The 20,246-nt window shown below is 41.0% G+C and overlaps 1 protein-coding gene and 1 long non-coding RNA gene across 5 annotated transcripts in view; one reads left to right on the top strand and one right to left on the bottom strand.

The window, feature by feature from the left end:
* The window catches only part of VWA8 (von Willebrand factor A domain containing 8), a 358,168-nt gene that overhangs the window by 52,864 nt on the left and 285,058 nt on the right, over positions 1 to 20,246 (bottom strand). The window lies entirely within an intron of this gene.
* Positions 880 to 3,391, top strand: LOC103560325 (uncharacterized). The gene is made up of 3 exons (XR_547164.2): positions 880 to 1,017; positions 1,738 to 1,782; positions 3,280 to 3,391. It is a non-coding gene; the product is annotated as an uncharacterized lncRNA (long non-coding RNA).

Raw genomic sequence — 20,246 nt, 5'->3', positions numbered from 1 at the left:
GGGGACAGACGTGTGCTATACAGCCACTGCTCATTCAGAAAGTTGACAAACCGCTGAATGTTTTGAAGAATGTGTTAAGAACTTGGAATGCATTTCCTTTGAGGGTTGGTTTCATCTAGAAAGAGCTCAAGCAAGTCATTCCAATTATTGAAATAGACACTATTGTATTCACTTAAATGGATCAAAATTTTCCCCAAACTACAAAATATTGTGGACCCTTACAACTTTTGACACAAATTGATGCACACGCTGACACCTTTGAGGTGTTTCTCATAGCTGACACAATCTACTTCCATTTAGGTTAGTGTGCTATAATCCTAAGAATTGTTATCCACTTCCATATGAATTAAAATGGAAAAAACATGGATCTTGTAAATTATAACTCATAAAAATGTTCCAGAGTGAAACAACGCAAAGCCAGAGCAGGGGAGGGACATGGCTCACTGAAGCCCTATAATTCTGGGCAAGGCCCATGTATTTCAGGCTCCTCCTCAAGTTCATTATTTTTAAAAAACCATCAGTAAAATGATATAAATAGCCAGAATATAATCCTGGAGAAAAGTTAGCTCTTGGAGGTGTGACTGGGCAGAGCTGATCCCCATTTTCCAGCTGGAGACTAGGTGTGGCACAATAGACATTTCTAGTCGCCTACCCAACACACTCTCTCTTTCCTCTTTTTAAACAGAAGTCAGATGAATCATGGTTGGCAGGAATTAAGCACAGCAATCCCATTCTCCTTTGCTAGCGATTGGTCTAGGGGAAGGCATGTGACCTAAGATGTAAGAGAAAGTGTGTCAGGAGGTTTCTGGGAAAGATTTTCCTCCTAGGTGAAAGAAGAGCTGTCTCATTGCCCTGGACGCGCCGCCTTCCTCTTCCCTCCAACACACATGCACTTGCTGCCTTGGGACACAGAGTGAGGATGTGATGCATAGAGCTGTAGCCTCCATCTGGTGACCATGCGGCAACAAGAAGGTGGCAGAGGGAAGGAGGGAGGAACCTACGTCTCTGACGGCACTGGTGAGCTGCTGAACCAGCCCTGGAGTCACTTACCTCTGACCTTCTACATAAGCAAATAATAAATGTCCTCATAGTTTAAGCTACTGTTAGTTGGATTTTCTGCTACTTGGAGTCAATTGCATGCAAACTAATTGATTCATGTATTGAAGGGTGAATGAGAGGCAGCAGGGCAGAAGCTATTGTCTTGACCTTTTGGAGGATATCTTACTTCTAACATGAAGACGTGCTTTGAATTTTCTGACATCAAAAATTGCCATAATAATATCAGCATAGAAATCCTACTTACTACAGTTGCCTACGATTTTCTTGATTGATTAACAGGCAATTGAATACATTTCTTCATTCATTCTCTTATTCAAACATTTCTGTGTATGTTTATTGTACATCTACTATTCACTGGGATATGAAGATACATGAAATATGATCTTTGCTTCTAGGAGGATATTGTATAAAGGGGAATAAAGTCACAGCACAGGGTGATACAGGCCATGAAAAGGTACTGAACACATCTGCCTGAAACATATTATTGTCTGGGGTTATTCTTACCCACAAGTTAGAAATTTCTTTCATAGATAGAATAAGACTCACATTAATATGTCCCTAGGAATGATATCATATAAAGACAGGTAGTTTAAAAAAAAGCCGATCCTCACTGAGTTATCATAACTAACATGTAGCTTCTACAATGATAATGCGTGACAAAAATATCTTTGTCCATAGGTAGCTTCTGCGTGTTCCAACTTCAGTCTCTAGCAAAGCCATCAGGTATGCAATTTATCTTCAGCTCTTCCCTGGCTGGTGGCAACATTTGCATTTAAATACTCAATGACCTCCTGCCATCTTTAATCCCTCCTCACTCACAAAACACAGGGAAGGATTTGATTTTTGATCACTGGTATTAAACAACTGTACTGTAGCTGATAGTCATTCGCACTAAATAATTAACCCCAAAGGTCACTCACATTGCAACTGCTTTTATCACTAATTGAGAAATTAAGTCTTTCCTTTGAAAGTCTAGGAATCCGCAAGCATGCAGAGGCAGGGGTAGGGAGTGGGCAGGGGGCATACTAGGCTTATTCCCTGGCCCTGAAGACAAATGCCAATTGGGCTATTGCAACATTACAGGTAAGAAGCAGAATAGGTGGTCTGTGGTCTGCACTGGAGCAGCTCTGCTCTGATGGAGCAGGGAGTGTCTTCTGGCATAGAAAAGGTTCCTGTCCTTTCTCACGGGCTTCTTCAAGTCAAGCAGCAGCCTCTCCCTACTGACTTTGAGCTGGGCCGCTTTGCCCACCTCCCCAAACTCAACCCAACTCTGTATCTTACCCTCTTCTTTCTGCTTGAACACTCCTAGAGACTTACGCATATTTTGCTTTCTGGCACAAGTGATGTGCTTGGTAAATATTTTAAAATATTTGAAACTGTAACCCCAAACATCCCCCTTCCTCTATCTGATGTGATGTTCTGAAATACATCTCTTTATGCATCCTATGTTATTTTTCTATTTGACTTTATAGTTTCTGACAAAGAACTTTCTCACTGGAATGACCCTCTTCACTAAGTCCATTACTATGCAACAAAAACACCCAGTCCAATCAAATGAACGAAACTTTATAGATTTCACAGACTTAGACTAAAAGGAGGGTAAAATATCAATTTATGAATATTTTACTTTCCCTTTTATTATCTGACAGTAGTACTTGGCACAGTGGCTTATACACACATCCTTGAACATAATAGATGCTTAATAAATATGTATTAAATGCATGTGTGGGAGGCTGCTCACAGACGGAATATGAGTTTGCTCTTCTGTATACAATCCTCTCCACAAGAAGCTGGCAGCTGGCTGTGTGCTGGGATTCTTCCTTGCTGTCTCCTGCCAGCCCATAATTGGCAAACAGCACAGCGGGGCCCAGCCACTGGTCAGTAAAGAGCCATCTCCTAACAGAGGCAGGAAACACATGGCTCCGTTGGCTCTGGGTTGTTCTTAAATCCTGATCCTGCACCTCCCTCAGCTTGACTTTGATCCCTACCAAGGCCTCAGCTCAGTTTCTGGCTGGACCCCTTGCTGGGCCTGAGATGACTCCCTGCCATGGCCTCCGAGTCTGTGGATAGTGGCCTCTCTCCTTGCTCTCTGGCTCAGACAGAGCTGTTTGAATGGCCGTCCAAAATAAAATTATGAGGTTGCAGAATTCATCCAAAGCAACCTCTCACTTTACTATAGAGTACTTTATTCATCTCTTTCTTCTATTTAAATTCAAACAGGAACAAAAGACGAAGAATACTTTTGGAAAATCTGAGAATATGGAGCGTAGATGATGAAATCAAGAAGATATTTCATGGGTTAAGATGCTCTAATTACAAACAAATCTTTAAGGGAAACCAAATGTTGTTATCCTTGTGTGTAGGTGAGTGTCAAAAACACATGTTAAAAAAACCACAAATTATTGGCATGGCAACAGTTTACTGGCACAGAAATGCACCCCTCCTGCTGCCACTTGACAGGAGCACATTCAGTATTCTAAGCATTCTCACAAAAACAACTGCTAATTAAATTCAGAGACAGCGGAGGTGGGGCAAACTGTCAGGTCTTAAGTATTCTTACTCTCTCTATTTTTGCCTCCTTTATTTTTAAAAGCCTTCAAAGATTAACATCCAACACTAGGGTGAATTCAGCAGGCCATCAGATCTCCATGGCCAAGGAAAATGTTAGCAATGCAAGGGCACTTCAGCTACAGCAAATAGTGCGCAGATGCTTTGCTTTTGTTGCATGCAAGGTGGCCATAGGAAGAGACAATCTCTTGCCATGTACTTGTATCATTATTGAAGCCAAATGACCTCTGATGGCATTTCCTGGCCAGGTGATTTCAGTCTCATACTGAAATCTGTGCTCTGTCCAAAACACAAAACTTATCTTGTAATTTTTAAAGCCATTGTGCTTCCCACGTCAATAAAATGCTCTAGGCTGTTAAGTGTAGCTAGGAAAAGGCAGGGGGAGTAGAAAAGCCACTCCTACCAGTAGTGGAAGCAAAAGGGGGTTTTAAATATGACCCAGGTTCTAAAAATTCCTGGAAGCACTGGCTACAACTACATGCAAATGGATTTAGCATGGAGAATTCTTTTGAAAATAGGAACGTAACTGAGTCAGTGCTGGACAGGTGATCACGGCACACTCCCTGTTGACAGGTATTTCCAGCATCAAACATTGGCAACTGGTTTTCCATTTTCTTTGTTTCTGTTAAAGTCACATTATGCCACTAGCCCTCATTTCCTCCAGCTATCCTTCAGATAATTGTTGCTTCGCCATCTCAGGCTATAATAATGTTTATGAAGCCACTGCCTACTGATGTTTACGCTGAGTTTCCTCAACCATTTCTTCGAGGCACACAGAGTTCTCATAAAACCTGTGTTTTAACATCCAGCAATATATTCTTCCTTTGCTTCCCACAGGCCCAGCACTCTCACAGACTTTTTGACAGCCACTACAGGCCAAAACTACTAATCAGGATATAAAATAATAGCATAAGGAGAGGCCACAGAGAAATAAACTATAGGCACTGTGCGCACACAGAACTTAGGATAGTGTGGTATGTTGCTCATTAGCTGAGAGCATTTATGGTATGTGCTCTAAGGCTCACTGCATGAGGGAACCTTCCAGGCTGCTGCACTAGCTCAAATGGGCTAAGAGTATAAAACACTATTTGGAGCATGGGAAAAACACTTATATTAAGTAACTGTAATGTGTACACTTTTATTATCATACAGCCATATATATATATATATTTTTTTGTTTGTTTGTTTGTTTTTATTTTTGAGGAAGATTAGCCCTGAGCTAACATCTGCTGCCAATCCTCCTCTTTTTGCTGAGGAAGACTGGCCTTGAGGTAACATCCATGCTCATCTTCCTCTACTTTATATGTGGGATGGCTTGACAAACAGTGTGCAGGTCCACACTCGGGATCCGAACCAGCAAACCCCAGGCTGCCGAAGCGGAACGTGCGAACTTAATTGCTGTGCCACGGGGTCAGCCCCTTATTATCATACATTCATATATTTTTAAAAGAAAATATTTCAGTGATAAACAGAATTACAGTAAGTTGGTGCTATGGGGTGTGTGGGAATATGTGGCTAGGTATTAAACTGGCATTGATTCTAGGCTGTGAACATCCAAAGGGCAGGACTGGGTCTTATTCTTTGTATCATCTTTAGCACCTGGCACAGTCTTCACATATTGCAACAGCTCAGTACACGGCCGGTGAATAAGCAAATGGCTGCATTACTGGTACTGCCTCTGTGGCCATTTCAAAGCTGCAGAATGGCTCCACTGGTGTACACGCTAACAAGAACACAGACAGGCCTGGTAACTGCTCTCTTGGAACTTAAGGAGGCAAGTTGGAAAGCAGGAGCTTTGGGGCAGGAGGAAGGAATACTATTGGATCTTGCTTTGTGAAACATTCCTTCAATTTTAGGTTGTGAAGGCTCTTACTATGTGAGCAACAGGTTGAGAATACTAAATACCAAAGTGTACAGCTTTACAATGAAATTTAGGGCAGTTAATATGATACAAATTTATGTTATGTATCATTGATGCTGAGCTACACGGTAATTAGCTACAAACAATTTCTATAATAACAGTAAATTAGGGATTTATATAATCAAACATAAACCAGTCTGTCATCTTCCCCTTTGTGTTAATTCTCCAGTTTCTTTAACAGCGTGAATCTGCCAGTTTCTCACTTACACCCTGAAACTCACACTCCTTAAAGGACAAAAGCCCTGGATGTCATCCCAACAAGGGTCCCCTGCGTTTGCCTCCCGTGGTTCCCCTCCTCTCCCTATACCCCAGCCCGCTCATCTCCCTCTGCGCCCTGCTGTGAGAATGGCTTCAGCAGTGCCAGTCTTCGGTGGCCTGGAAGGTCCAGGGCAGGAGGCAGCACAAACTTTGGGACATGAAGCTGTGCATGTTTGGCTATGAGTGCCATCACATGGTCACTAGGTAATGAAGGGGATCATACAGAGGGGAAAGGAGAGAACGCAACGTATCAAGAGAACACAACGTAAAGACCCTGGGGCCTTGGGGCTGAACTGGGGTGAGTGGGTGGCAGCCAGAACTTCCTGAGTCCTCCCAGTGCCTGAACTGTCTTCTATTGTGTTATTATAATTCTTTATGACACTTAGGAATTTTTTCATGTCTGCTTCCTTGCACTGACATCATTGTAGCCCAGTTCCTAACACAGGGTAGTATTCTAGTTGTGCAGCCATGTGAGGTAGCTTAACAGAAGCCTGGTTTTAAGAAACACATTTTATGCTTCGCTTTTGACTTATTTTGACATGTCTTAATGTTATTTTTGGGGATGAGTAAGTTTCATGTAGACAGAGAATGAGGTTAGGCATCTGTAAGAGAGATTTTAACAAAGGAAAGTCCCTTATGAATTCAATAGTGATTGAGAGGATGGGAGTATACAGCAGAGAGAGTACTGGGCTGAAAGTTGAAACCTGAATTTCAGCTCAGTGTGGCCCCTAAATTTCTGTGTGACTCTGAGCAAGTCATTTAACCTTTCTGGGTCTTAGTCTTCTCATCTTCAAAATGAAAAACCAGACTAAATTTTTTCCAGCTCTAAGTCTTTACTTGGACCTTTATCTACATTTATTTCAGTTCTAGTTTGCAAGAAACATGAACTGCCACCAGGGATCAATTTGAGTAAAACAAAAGTTAAATGTAAAGAATATTCTGATATAATCATGTAGAAGTCTGGCTCTTCAAGCCAGACTCTTTAAAATCTTGAAGATTTTAAAACTAAAAACATAAGTTTTTTGAGAGGCAGCTTGATGTCATGGAAAAATCATTTCACTGGGAATTAGAAGACTGGCTTTTCATCCTGGTTCTAGGAATTACCTAGATGGTTTTGGCCAAAGTTACTTATTTTCTCTTAGCTTTCTTCACCCAGAAATTGAGGGACATGACTGGTTAAAATGCAATTCAAGTACACTACACGGTTTTTCTGGTTGACAACGTTTCACATAGTTATTATAACATGAAACCTGAACACTGGTCTAACCAAAATTCAGTACAAATTGACTGAGGGGAAGTATGTGTCATACATTAGGGATGGGGGAGTGAAAGAGAGCTAAATCCTGAAGTTCCATGCTTGAAGTCAAAAGATAATGCTAAAAATGGAAGAATCAAGAAGAAACGTAAGTGTGCTATTTGGAGCGTATGGGGGCAAAAAACAAATCAGCAAAAAGAGTTGAAAGTGTTTGCCTCTGAGCTATTTTTCATAACAAGTCTTATAAATTTAATTTTTAAAATATGAACATATATAACTTAGATGAACCTTCAAGTGCCTCTCTTTCGTCCTTTCCTGTCAGACGGCTTCCTTGCCTGGAGGACGTTTTTTTTTTTGAGGAAGATTAGTCCTGAGCTAACTGCTGCCAATCCTCCTGTTTTCACTGAGGAAGACTGGCCCTGAGCTAACATCCATGCCCATCTTCCTCTACTTTATATGTGGGATGCCTACAGCATGGTTTGCCAAGTGGTGCCATGTCCGTACCTGGGATCCGAACCGGCAAACCCCAGGCCACCAAAGCGGAACGTGCACACTTAACCGCTGTGCCACTGGGCCGGCCCCCTGGAGGAGTTTTTAATACACGCCAGCTATGTCCAGGCCTCTGCTAGAAGCTAAGGATACAAAGATACAAGAGACCCAGTTCTGTACTGTATGGAGTTTTCAGCCAGGTGTGGGAGGTGCATCTGTTCTCACTAATCAGTGCAGAGAGAGGTGGAGTGCCATGCTAGGGGTAAGTGCAATGTGCTAGTGGAACATCCTGGAAGGGCTCCTAAGGCTGGGGTCAGGAGAAATGTCAGAAGCTTCCTGGAAGAGGTAATGCCCAGGAAGAATCTCGAAAGAAGAGTATGCATTGGGCAGCACAGGAGGCTGGAATTTCAGGCAGAAAGATCAGCAGGGAGATGTGAACTGAAAACAAAGGGGTTAAGAGACAGTTTCCAAGGAGAGCCCTTTGCCTGTGCTCGTGCAGCTCTTGCTGCAGTGCCCAGTGCAATCTACCTGCATAGTATGTATTCAGTGAGGGTTATGAGGATGAAATGCTTCATCCTAAACCCACCCATTCTCCCAAGTCTAAGTAGAACAAACTAAGAGAGCACACAGAGGTTTACGTGAAAACCCCAGGAACCAAAGAAGTTAGGGCTCATCGTTTTTAAACTTATTCTCCTTCACTGAAGAACATCAGGGAGAAATGCATTTATCATTGTGGCATCAGTGCACCAGGAATCAGTATGTACATTTAAACAGCTAACCTAAGTCAGTCTTTAAGCATGGATCAACTCCTGGAAGCTTTATGACGTGACACCCCTCTTCCCTGCCTTCTCTCACCCACAATCATGCCATGCTACAACAGAATACACTGCAGTTGCTGTGCTGTGTTTCTCTCTTTTTAGAGATAATCTCAGTTTTGAAATATAATTTAACTAATTTTACAGATAATTTAACTGCACCAATCCTAAGAACGCAGAGAGCAGGATGGTGCACGCCAGCAGCCTAGAAACAAGGCGACCTGAGTTCTAGTGCTAGTTCTGCTACTTTGAGCTATGCAACCTTGATCAAGATCCAAACTCTTGGAACCTCCATTTTCTCATCTCTTAAATAGTAACAAGTACACATGCCCTCCTGGAGTTGTTAGGAGGTTCAAACAAGGCATGAAGCAGTTTTGTGCCTCCAGGAGAAGTACTTAATCTCTTTGGACTTCAGTTTCTGCATCTACGGAATGAAGGGGGTTGTATTCAGATACGACCCCTTCTGTCATTTCCAGCTTGAAACTTGTTTATGTCTATGTAAAGATGCTTTCAAAAACTGTAAAGTACCATTCAAATACATGGCGCAGTAGAGATGTATTATTAATAAAGCAGAAGAAAAAGAACTCGTTCTACTTTTTTAATATGCACTTTTATAAATTCCCACTAGTTCTCTGTTTTATTTGTTGGTGTATTTTACCAGCACCAATCGCTTGAAATCATGGAAGTGAATGAAGTTGCCTTAAAAGAGAATTTAGACTGAAAAGGGCAGTGACTCAGGAGAGAAATGAATCAGCAAATGAGACTGAGAGGAGGCAGACGAGAGAGTCAGGAGGAGATTGTGATTATTGTGGAAGCCAAGACTGGGCTTCAACAAGACAGTGTGCTGAATTCAAAGCAAGTGAGAGCCAAATAAGACAAGGACTGAAAAGAGCCATGGAATTTAGCAACGTGGCGGGCACTTGTGACTTTAGCAAGAGTAATTCTGCAGATCGAAAGGAGGGGACAGAAGTCACATTAGAATGAGAGGTGAGTGACTGGAGGTCTGGCAGTAGAGTCCATGCATGTAGATAACTCTTTTAAGAGGCTTTGCTGTGAAAGGGATTCATTACATGAATTAGAGTAATAGCAAGTAAGATCTGTGGGATCCAGAAAAATATTACAGCATATTTAAATGCTGATGGAAAGGCTCTAGACGGGAGAGAGAATGAAGAACCTGAGAAAAAGGAGTCAAAGGATGAAACAAAGTGCCTGAGAAGGCGGGAGGGGAGACAGGCCTTTGACAGGAGAGGAAGGGAGGCTGGAACAAACGCGGATCAGCCTGTACATCGGAGCTTGGGAAGCTGGAGAGCTGCATTCTGGTAGCATTGATTCCATATGGGAAGCAAGAGACTGGAATGTTGTCTGAGAATATGGGAGACAGCAGCTTGAAGTTTGAAATAAGTAGAGATTGTACAAGATGTTATGGAGATTAGGCTTAAAAGACTTTTTTTCATCTCAAAAGAAGTTTTAAATTTCTGAATATGTCCCTTTAAACGGAAGTTCTGTGGAGCATAACTATCTGTTTGTAAATTATTAAGTATTAAATAGATATGCTGGTTGTGAAAAAAGATAAGGAGGCAAGATGAGTGAAATCTAAAGCTATATTCTGGACAAACTGCAAATATGCGGCCACGAGGAGAGCCATCCTGCAAATGGTACCTTCTAGAAGTTGTTCCTGAATTTCCCAAACAAAAGATGCTTTCATTCCTCTGGGCTCTCACAGCACTCTATCCTTCTTCATATTGTCCTTTGTGCCACAACAGTCTTATTAATCCATGTATGCCTATCTACCTGCTAACCTCTAGGCACCTTAAAGGCAAAAGCCCATAGCCCATAGCTTAATTGCAGCATGTTGTTCAATAAATGTTTGCAACTTTTGAAATGGTTATACAAATCAAAGAGGAAATGTTATCTGATTTATACAAACTGGCCTTATACACATTGAGGAAGACTCTCATGGCATAAAGTGAGGTATCTTTGTAAGAACAAAGGATTCCCAGAAACGGCCACATATCAACAAATGGGTGGGCCACACTTGGAAGTAAGACGCTCTTTATGTGGGCCACATCCCTACTCTATTTTACAATTTCAAGAGATCCCAATGTAGCCTAGCAAAGAAAATTCAAGGAAATGAAACAAGTCCCCCCCCCGCTCCTATTCTTCTTAGATACAAAAGGCAGATAATTATCTAAAGTATTTCTCAATATGAACAAAACGGGAAGGTGACCTTTGAGTCTGTGACAGTCTAGTCACGTCAGTGTTTTTAGTAGAAGCAAAGCAATGTCCAGGCTTAGGGAATGCTCACAGGAGCCAACTTTTGCTCTCCCTCATGTTACATGGACCATAAATAAAGAGAAAGAGTTTAACAGGGATCCAGACTCAAATGGCTCATAGTCACCCCTAGGGAGTGATAAAATTCTCCTGCTGGTAGACTTATATAAACCAAGATGCAATGAATTTTTTTAGTATACTCCCCTTGCTCAATAAACCTAAATGCTTTAAACTTGAAAGATGGCTAGACTAAGAGGAAAAATAAATCAATCTGGCAAGAAAAAGTAATCATTCAAAGTGTTGGTAGATTAACTAAAACATATAGGAGATCAAATTCAGTGATTTAAAAATCACATGCTTGATAGGTAAAAACTCCATTTCTAGCTTTTTGCCTATTTTAAAACACACTAGAGGAACTTTATCTAGTGATTTGGCTACTTCGTGCTAAAACTGGAGCTTCTGTGTTGTTTATATCCGAAATAGAAGATAGAATAAATTTCAGTCTGAGGCTTGTTATAGATTTATCTCATGTTTGATGTCACTTTGAAAAAAAAGCACTTCACCAGATAATAAGTCAATCCAGTTGATTACTTGGATGATGATGGAAAACTCTATTTTTTCCAGATAGTGATATTTCTAATTTACTGAAGCAAAATAGCCCCAAATTAATTGCTTTATTCCATTTAAAAGAAAAAGAAACATAACAATAGAGAAGATAAACAAACAGGTTGGAGGGAAGGGGATGGGGAATTAGTCTGGGAAGGCCTCCCATCCAGTCTGATCTCTGACAACCACTGGGTTTACCAACAACTTGCTAACACAACTTTCTCTTCTAACGAACACTCGTTTTCTTCCTCCAAGATACATGTGCATATTTTTAAAATCTTCAAGGACCTGCTTGAATGAAGACAAAGGATAAGGAGGAGTAGCAGGGCAGTTATGTTGTTTGTGGGCAAGATATGGGTAAAAGGGTTTGGGTATTTTCTGGGGCAAAGGGCGTACTAGAACGAAGACCTAGACTAAGAATAGCAATTCTTTTAGAAAAAAGGTAATCTTAAATATTAATAAAGCAAAACTAAAATATTAATTCTATGAATTGTTAATATTAATAATTAGTTTTGAAAGCATTTAGAGATCACTGGTTTTAAAGAAAATTACGATACTAGTTAAAGTCAGGTAGATTATTTCACTTTGCAATCTCTTTAGAAATTTAATGTTTGGGAGACCTGCTTAGGGTCATACATAGCAGGTCGACCCCCTATTGTGTACTGGCTCAGCTTTTCTGGAAAGAGCTATTATAATGCCTATTTACTGGTGAGGGGCCAGGACTGCCGTGGTGCTGATTATTAGCTTTAAGCTAGCTGCTATACTCTTCTTATTTATTAAAAGAAAGCAATTTTCATCAGTCTTGGGAGAGTCTGACCATGGGAATGATGTCTCCCCTGGCAACCACAGGATCGTGGGTAGCAAGCTAGCCACGCTAGTTTGTATTCATACTGTGTGGCGTTTAGAATACATTATACGTTTATAATGCAAAGAAGACATTAAAAAACATTAAGTGGGAGGAGTGGTAAAATGTTTTCTTGGTATGTAAATGTTTTATATAAGTATATATCGTGAATTTATATTTCCAAAACACCAGAGGGATCCTACAAAACTACATTCTAAATAAAATAAAACAAATGGAAATAAAATGACAACAATCAATTAGTTATATGTCCTGCTGTGCTGGGACAGTCCCAGTTAATGTTGTCTCAGTGGAATTATTAATAGTATCCTTTAAAAAAATTTTTTTTTAAGATTGGCACCTGAGCTAACATCTGTTGCCAATCTTCTTCTTCTTCTTTTCTTTTTCTTCTTCTTCTCCCCAAAGCCCCCAGGACATAGTTGTATATTATAGTTGTGGGTCCTTCTAGTTGTGGCATGTGGGATGCCGCCTCAGCATGGCTTGATGAGCGGTGCCATCTCCATGCCCAGGATCTGAACCGGCAAAACCCTGGGCCACCAAAGCGGAGCACACGAACTTACCCACTCGGTCTCGGGGCCGGCCCCAATAGCACCCTTTTCAGTCTCAGAAGTGGAATTATATGATCATCCTATAATAACCAAACATGTAGACATAATCCAACCCACTAGAGGAGTTTATTATTCCATTTTGGTATTGAACTAAACCCTATTTTCGGGCAGCAATTGTCAAAGGTAATACTGAGTTGTACACATCTTGCCATTGGATAGAAGGACACATACACATGTGTCTACAAAGACACATTTGCCTATATTTGTCCATAAAGATATGTTTATTCCAAGCCATAATAATAACAATTTTTTGAATGCAGAATTTTTGAATTTTGAAATAAAAAATTTGAAATTTTGAATTTTGTCCTCAAAATTCACAGATAAATTTTCTTGACCTTACCGTGACACTTTGTGAAAAGTTACAGCATAACAGATACATTCCAGCTTTTTAAGGTACTTCCATAGGCTCTAGGCTAAGGTGGTCCTAACAGCTGTGGCCACTCACCCCAAATGCTATTCAGCCTCAAGCCAGTCCTACTGCTGGTCCCACTCTCTTTTTGTACTTTAAGTCTAAACTCTTGCCTTTTCCCTTGGGAACAAGCCCCTGCCTAGTAACCCTTTTCTAGCAAGTGGGTCCCAATTAGGCTCTGTATTGCACGAATCTATGCTTTGGTTCCCTGCCCTGTCCTTTCTCTGGAGTTTCAGGGATTCTTCCGCGTGATCCTGAACCTTCCTACCTGGACTGCCGACCATTGTCAGTCATCACACTCCTGATTTTGACTGTGTTCTTTTTTTTTTTTTTAACTTTTTGAAGATTGGCACCTGGGCTAACATCTATTGCCAATCTTCTCTCTCTTTTTTTTCTGCTTCTCCCCAAAGCCCCCCAGTACATAGCTGTATATTCTAGTTGTAGGTCCGTCTGGCTCTGCTACGTGGGATGCCACCTCAGCATGGCCTGATGAGCAGTGCCATGTCAACGTCCAGCCTCCAAACCGGCAAAACCCCAGGCCACTGAAGTGGGGCATGCAAACTTAACCACTTGGCCATGGGGCTGGCCCTTGGCTGCATTCTTGACAGTAAGGACAGACATTCAGGACTTCTCATATTTGAATATCTGGCTCCTAGTACAATGCCTCGTGCACAGTAGATTCTCAACAAATGGTTGTTAAGCGAATGAATGATGAATGAAAGCTGAAGCTTCCTTCTCATTGACTGGAGCTGGGTTTCCTTTCAAGTGCCACTTCCGCCCTGGCTCTTTCCACTGTTAACAGGGCTCAAGGAGCTACTGTTGTTCACGTCCGTTACTCTTAGATGACAACAAAGGCACAGAGTTTACAGAATGCTGGGGACTGGGTAGCTGGTGTGTCCCTAATGTGGCAGCTGCCTGGGGCTGTACGGGTGGGTCTTGGCTGAGGCAGTGTGAGTGGGGCTGAAATTCACACTATGCCCGCATTGCTGGCACTAGGCTCCAGGGAAGGCAGCCTAGAGAAAGCGGCTTTTTTTTCCTAACAGGTTTGTCCAGAGGGGGCCCTTTTGCAATGCATCCTCCCCAGGGGAAAGCCTTTTTCTTGTCTCATACAGTAGGCTGTGTGTGCTGGAAGAGGCCCTAATACGGCTATCACTCCTACAAGGAAATGTTTTAAGTGAGTTTTGGCAAGTGCAGCTCTTAAGGAACAAGCACCCATGAAGGAGTGACTCTACTATCTCCTTTCTTGCTTCTCATTTGCTTGAAAGTTCATCAGAACAGACTTCATCAGAATTTAAAGGCAAGAACTTTAATACGGTAGCTGACTAACTCAGATGTTTTTTAGTGTGCCATTATATTAAAGCATTCTTTTCCCAGGGAAGTGAGGTGACTGTTCTTAGCCTTGGGAGAACCAGGGCAAAGCTCTTTCAGAGGATTTCCTCGTATTAGCCTCTAATGTGCAGGTGAAACCAAGGCATGTTGCACATGAAGAAAAACAGAATGTAAGGAGGTGGTTTGCCTTGCCCATATGCACTTCTCTAGGATGATCAAACATAGATCTTGCTCAGCTTTTTTTTTTCCTTCTTCTTCTCCTCAAAACCCCCAAGTACACAGTTGCATATTCTAGTTGTAGATCCTTCTGGTTGGGCTATGTGGGATGCCGCCTCAGCATGGCCTGATGAGCGGTGCCACGTCTGCGCCCAGGATCCGAACTGACGAAACCCTGGGCCACTGAAGCCGAGTGTGAGAACTTAACCACTTGGCCACAGGGCTGGCCCCTTGTTCAGTTTTAATATAGACATATATTATTGCTACTCAAAAATGTCCTCCAACATAGTGGTTCAGAGCACAGACATGGTAGCCAGTTTGCTTGTATCCAAATTCTGGATTTTGACACTTAATAGGTAGGTAAGGTACCTTATATGTAAAATGAAGATAGTAATAGTACCTACCTCTTAGGGTAACTGTGGGGGTTAAAAGGGGTTAATACGCACAATCACTTAGAACAGTGCCTGGCCACACTAATTGCTCTATGTGTTAGCTATTATTACTGGTGTTTTATTTTCTGAGAGTGAAAAAGGTATTGCTTAGTACAAAACATTCATTTTTAGTAGAGATGTGCCGGATATGTATCATGTTAATATCAGCATTGGGGAAAAAATAACTCAGGATTTTAATCAAGGATATGTTCTGAAATTTGGACTGAAGGAGAATTTCACACTCTGTCCAATTCTCATAATAACACTCATGATCTGCTGTTCATTCGTGACCTCAGTCAGGAAGTTCAGTGTTGCTGCAAATATTACAAATACCAAACTGATGTTTCCTAACGAGGTGCTCTGTCCAGAATGCAGCAGGCCACCGTTATGGCTCTGGCAGCTGGAATGAGAACTTGATTACTTCTGAGCTCCTGAAACCATGTTTGCTCTCAGCTACAAAATATGTGGCATGAAGGGGGACTCAAAACATTTCCAGGCACATGGCTGCTGCAAGCAAGACTTGAGAGAAACAGACGCCTTAAAAAAATTAGAATAAAATATGCTGAAGTGCCAAGGAAAAGGCAGTTCTTTGCCCACAAATTCTAAGTTAGGATTTGCATTTCAATCTATTTTACTCATTCACTTGTTAGAATAAAACAATTTTTAAAAATCAGATATCAAATGTCAGTTTTTTCATTTACTTTATATTTTTCTGAGTACATCTGGAAGAAGTAAGGTACTTCCAAGAATGCTAAGAAGAGAATGTGTACCATTTTTCCTCTTGCTAAAGCTTCTTACAGAATTTTCCTGATTTATATGTGCAGAGTAGAACAGTGGAACCTCATCTGGCTGCTGAGGAGAATTCACTCATTCATTCATTCACTCAGGAAATACTGACGATGTGTGTCTCCCATGTGTCTGTGCCATGCATTGGGAAGATAATATGAACAATATGTTCATGGTCTCTGCCCTCATGTTGTTTATAATCTAAGCACTTTACATTTATTATTTCTAACATTTATAATTCTTCATATTAGGCATTATTGTTTCTACTTTGCAGGCCACAAATCTGAGGCTTAGAGAAGTTAAGCAGTTCACTCACTGTCACACAGCTATGAACTGGTGAAGCTAGGATTCAAATCCCAGCCCACCTCATTCCAAAAGCCAGGTTTATTAGACTCTTTTCACTATATCACACTGGCTTTAAATAACTTGTTCTTAAAAGTTACAGAGTTCAATCTTTCATGAAGCATATCATGGTTTAAGAAAGCAAGGAACTCTGAAAAGCAATCATTTTGTCCTTTTTAATACATATATCAGATTTATGTAAAGCGACGAATATCAATAAACAGGCCACTGGATCAAAGGGCTGGAATATCTTACACAAGGTTAGTAAAACACAGTATTTATATATGGCCTGAACTAGCTTTATACCAGACAATCTTGAACACAACCTGCAGACTCAATGCCTGCCCTGGTGGTACAAATCGTGTAGTGTCCCTTACTGGCCACAGGACATTGGGTATATTACATAATCTCTCTGAGATTCTGTTCCTTCATCTGTAAAATGGGGATATCATCACCTATCCCACGGAGAGTTACACAGAGTAAACAATGGAAAGTAGAGACAACGCTTCCCAGGGACGGGCAGGCCTCAGTCTCTTCCCTTTCCCCCACACACGTAACGCCAGCTTTTCTGACAATGGTAGTAAAAGCATATCTCTGTTTAGTTTTTATAGACAAAAAATACCTCCAAGGGAAATGTCCCAGAACATGAAGACCACCTACTTTCACGCCCTGCTTGTGGTAAAACCTAGGACATAAATAAGGATTAGAAGCTTTTAGAATACATTTTCTGGCTGACTCAGGTTTAGGGTGACTAAAGAAGGGTTTGAACAGATAATCCCTAAACCACAAGTAATCTTCCACTTAACACAAATTAGGTAAGGATACATAGAGTACATCTACAGACTAACAAGATTTAAAAAAAAAAACAAAAAAAACCCAGAAAGTGTCCATTTAAAGGACTGTTATTTGAAATTGTCACCCTGAAAGTGTATGTATGTATTTCATTCATTCATTCATTTAACCAATGTTTACTGGGAGCCCAGTAAGTTCAGGGCAGTGTGCTAGCACCAGGCATATGGTGATGAACAAAAGAGTTCCTTCAAAACCAGTCTTGAAGTCACACATGGAATCAGTCTCATTATTTATTGATAAATGAATATCACTCAGAAAATTCAGATCTGAGTAGCCTTAGCCTGGCTCATCATAAAACTAGTCCTAGATCCTACCAACGAGGAGAACACATTAAACTGTGCATGCCTTAGAGGAGCTACAGTTAGCAGAAGAGCGCTTTCCTCGCACAATAGAAAAGAGCCTTTGGACTATGTCTGTAGCCCTAAGTACAGCGTCTCACATTTCCTGAGCCTGATCACTGTTAATTATGATGATAAAAAAAGATTTCTTTTTTTAGCCTTGGAAAGCATCCCATCCAATAACTTTTCAAAGCTTGAGATTACATTATTTATCTTGTTTAGGTTTTAAAAATATTTCTGATTATTTCTGCCAAAAACCAAGCCCTCTTTCCTCCTGGAGAACAACCTTGATTTCTGAAACAGTTCTTCCCTTGACATATCTTGGGAGGTGGGCATTATTCCCTGAAAAGTAAACAAAGGAATAAAAACAAGGTGACTCAAAGGATGAGGAAGTATGTTTTTCTAGAGAACAAAAGATCCTTTCACAGTATGTCAAAGACTTAACTGTGAACTTTCCTGAATGTAAACACTGTTCAAATGGCAAAAGGAATTTCATCTATGCCTATAAAAGGTCCTGCACAATAGTTCTTGTTTGAAGCTACATTTGGCAGGCAGTAAAAATAATCTTTTCTTCCAATACTTTACATACAGACCTACAAAACCTTTTTTATCATCTCAGGAGAGAGACAATTTTAACTACCTTCAGAATAGCAATAATAACACATAGATCAGAGTACGGCTAAAGGCAAAGTAATGTCGTCAATTACAAGAGCATTTATGCTGCGAGTCTGCAGAAATAAAGAAATGCTTTATGAGAAAGTTGAAAATATTAGGCTGATGCTTTCCATTTAGCATAAGGGCTTAACTTACAGGGCACCAGATTTTTAAAACAGACTTTGTTATGATCATAGAAGAGGACTATTAATATTTTAAACTGACAGAAATTATGAGATATCAATTAGCTAAAATAAATATTTAACTTTTCCTACTTTAAAGTTTTATTCTTCACAAGTCTCCTAGTTCTAATAAATTTAAAGTTGATACCGGTAATTATGTTTATAATATTTAATAGAGCTATATGCTATAACCAAATTATATAATTATTATGGAAAGGCCAGAGATATTTCCTTCCCCATCTGCAGATTTTGCAGACATTTTATTATCATCATTATCTGCCCAAATCTTACTGCAGCCAACTGCTGAGGTTCTTTCTCCCCTCAGAGAAGGACTGCACAATTGCTAGGAAACAGTCTATAAGGAGTAAAACTCAGGGTCAGAGGATGTTAAGACTTTATTTTGGGTTTTCTAATTTCAAATAATGAGTACAAAATTAGAATGAGATGTTCCCCAGGACCCTGTGCAGGGTGGGTGGTGAGAGAGTGGGGGCGGTGGCAGGGTTACTGTGCCTGAGAGCAGCATCTGCGTGACATTCCCCCTGCACCTACACTGCCATGGATCTGGGCAGGGTGGGTGCTTTCAGGATCACTGAAGGAATGTGTCATTTAGTCAATACTTGAGAAAGGAGCTTATCACCTCCTCAGAGCTCCTGGGAGAGTGCAGGGCACAGAGGAGCTCCTGCACGATTTATTCCATGGGGAAGAAAGAGGGTGCAACATTTAGTGAGGGCAATGACATCTCCTAGAGGTCAATCCTGGCCAGAATGGGCCCAGCACTTCTCCTGGGGGAGGAGCATGAGATTTCAGGTTCCTGGAGGAGATTGAGTTGAGCAAAGGAATCATAGGTTCACGCTCTAAAAACAGTAAGAAAGAATGATCCCTCCCTGCCCAATTCCCTCTTCCTCAGTTCCCCTTTCTTAAGGAAAGGAAGAGTCCTAAAAACACAGAACTGTCTTTTCAGCTTCTGCCATGAAGTAAACATATAACCTCAGATAAGCCATGTAATCTTTTTGGGGCTCAGTTTACTCATCAGGGTTGCTTTGTAATCGCTGCGGTTCCTAAAGTTAGTAACACTACTGAACATTTAGTGAACATTAATATTTGCCATACAGTGAGATATGTTCTATGCATGGATTATCTCATTTATCTTTATAGTTCCTCTTTCAAGTTTTATCCTTCCCATTTATCGTGAAGGAACTGAGGCTGGGAGAAGTACAGTAAGTTGCTCATAGTCACATAGTGGGTACGAAGAAGTGGAGCCAGGATACAAAGGCTAGTCTGTCCGATTCCAGAGTTGGTCCTTTCATGAGTAATGCCAGATTGCCCCCATTCCATGATTTTCACAATACTAAACAGGTGTGAGTCATATGTTAAAAAAAAAAAAAGGAACATTAGTTTGGGACCGGAAGAATAAAGTAGACATAATCTACAGCTTTGCTTCTTGTAGGAGAGGAAGTTTGGCCCCTTCCTTCAGCTTTTGTCTGCCATATCTCCCTTCCTAGCATCTGGCAGGGAGGAACCGCCTATCTGACTTGGCAAAGACCAGGACACCCATGGGACCACGTTTTCCAAGTGTGCACTCATTGTGCACTGACGTGTAATAAGCTCCCTTATTAGATAGACTCTCTCTAGTTAGATAAAACTCCCTTAGTTAGATAAAACTCTCTCTATTTGTATATAACATGATCTTGTATGGTGAGTTTGGTGAAGCAAGCTGACCAGTATATGACTTATCTCCTTTAAGGGGAGCCAGCCAGTCTTTTTCTTTCTGCTCTGCCTCTCCTGTGCTTACACCTGAGAAGGGAGGTCAGGTTAGGGCTTCTGCAGGTATGGCTTAGAGTTAGGGGAGGGAAGCAAGAAACCCTGCTTCAGCCTCCAGGCCCAAGTTTTGGTTTCTCTGTTTTTACTACTTCTGCATTGAGGGCAACTGGGTACGGGTCCACTTACTAATAAATTAATACAAATCCATTGGTAGTTTGTGTCTCATTTGGGTAG

Source organism: Equus przewalskii, chromosome 16 (genome assembly GCF_037783145.1).
Source record: "Equus przewalskii isolate Varuska chromosome 16, EquPr2, whole genome shotgun sequence".
Taxonomy (NCBI): Eukaryota; Metazoa; Chordata; class Mammalia; order Perissodactyla; family Equidae; genus Equus; species Equus przewalskii.
The sequence above is the reverse complement of the archived record's forward strand: the minus strand, read 5'-3'. Positions and strand labels throughout refer to the sequence as shown.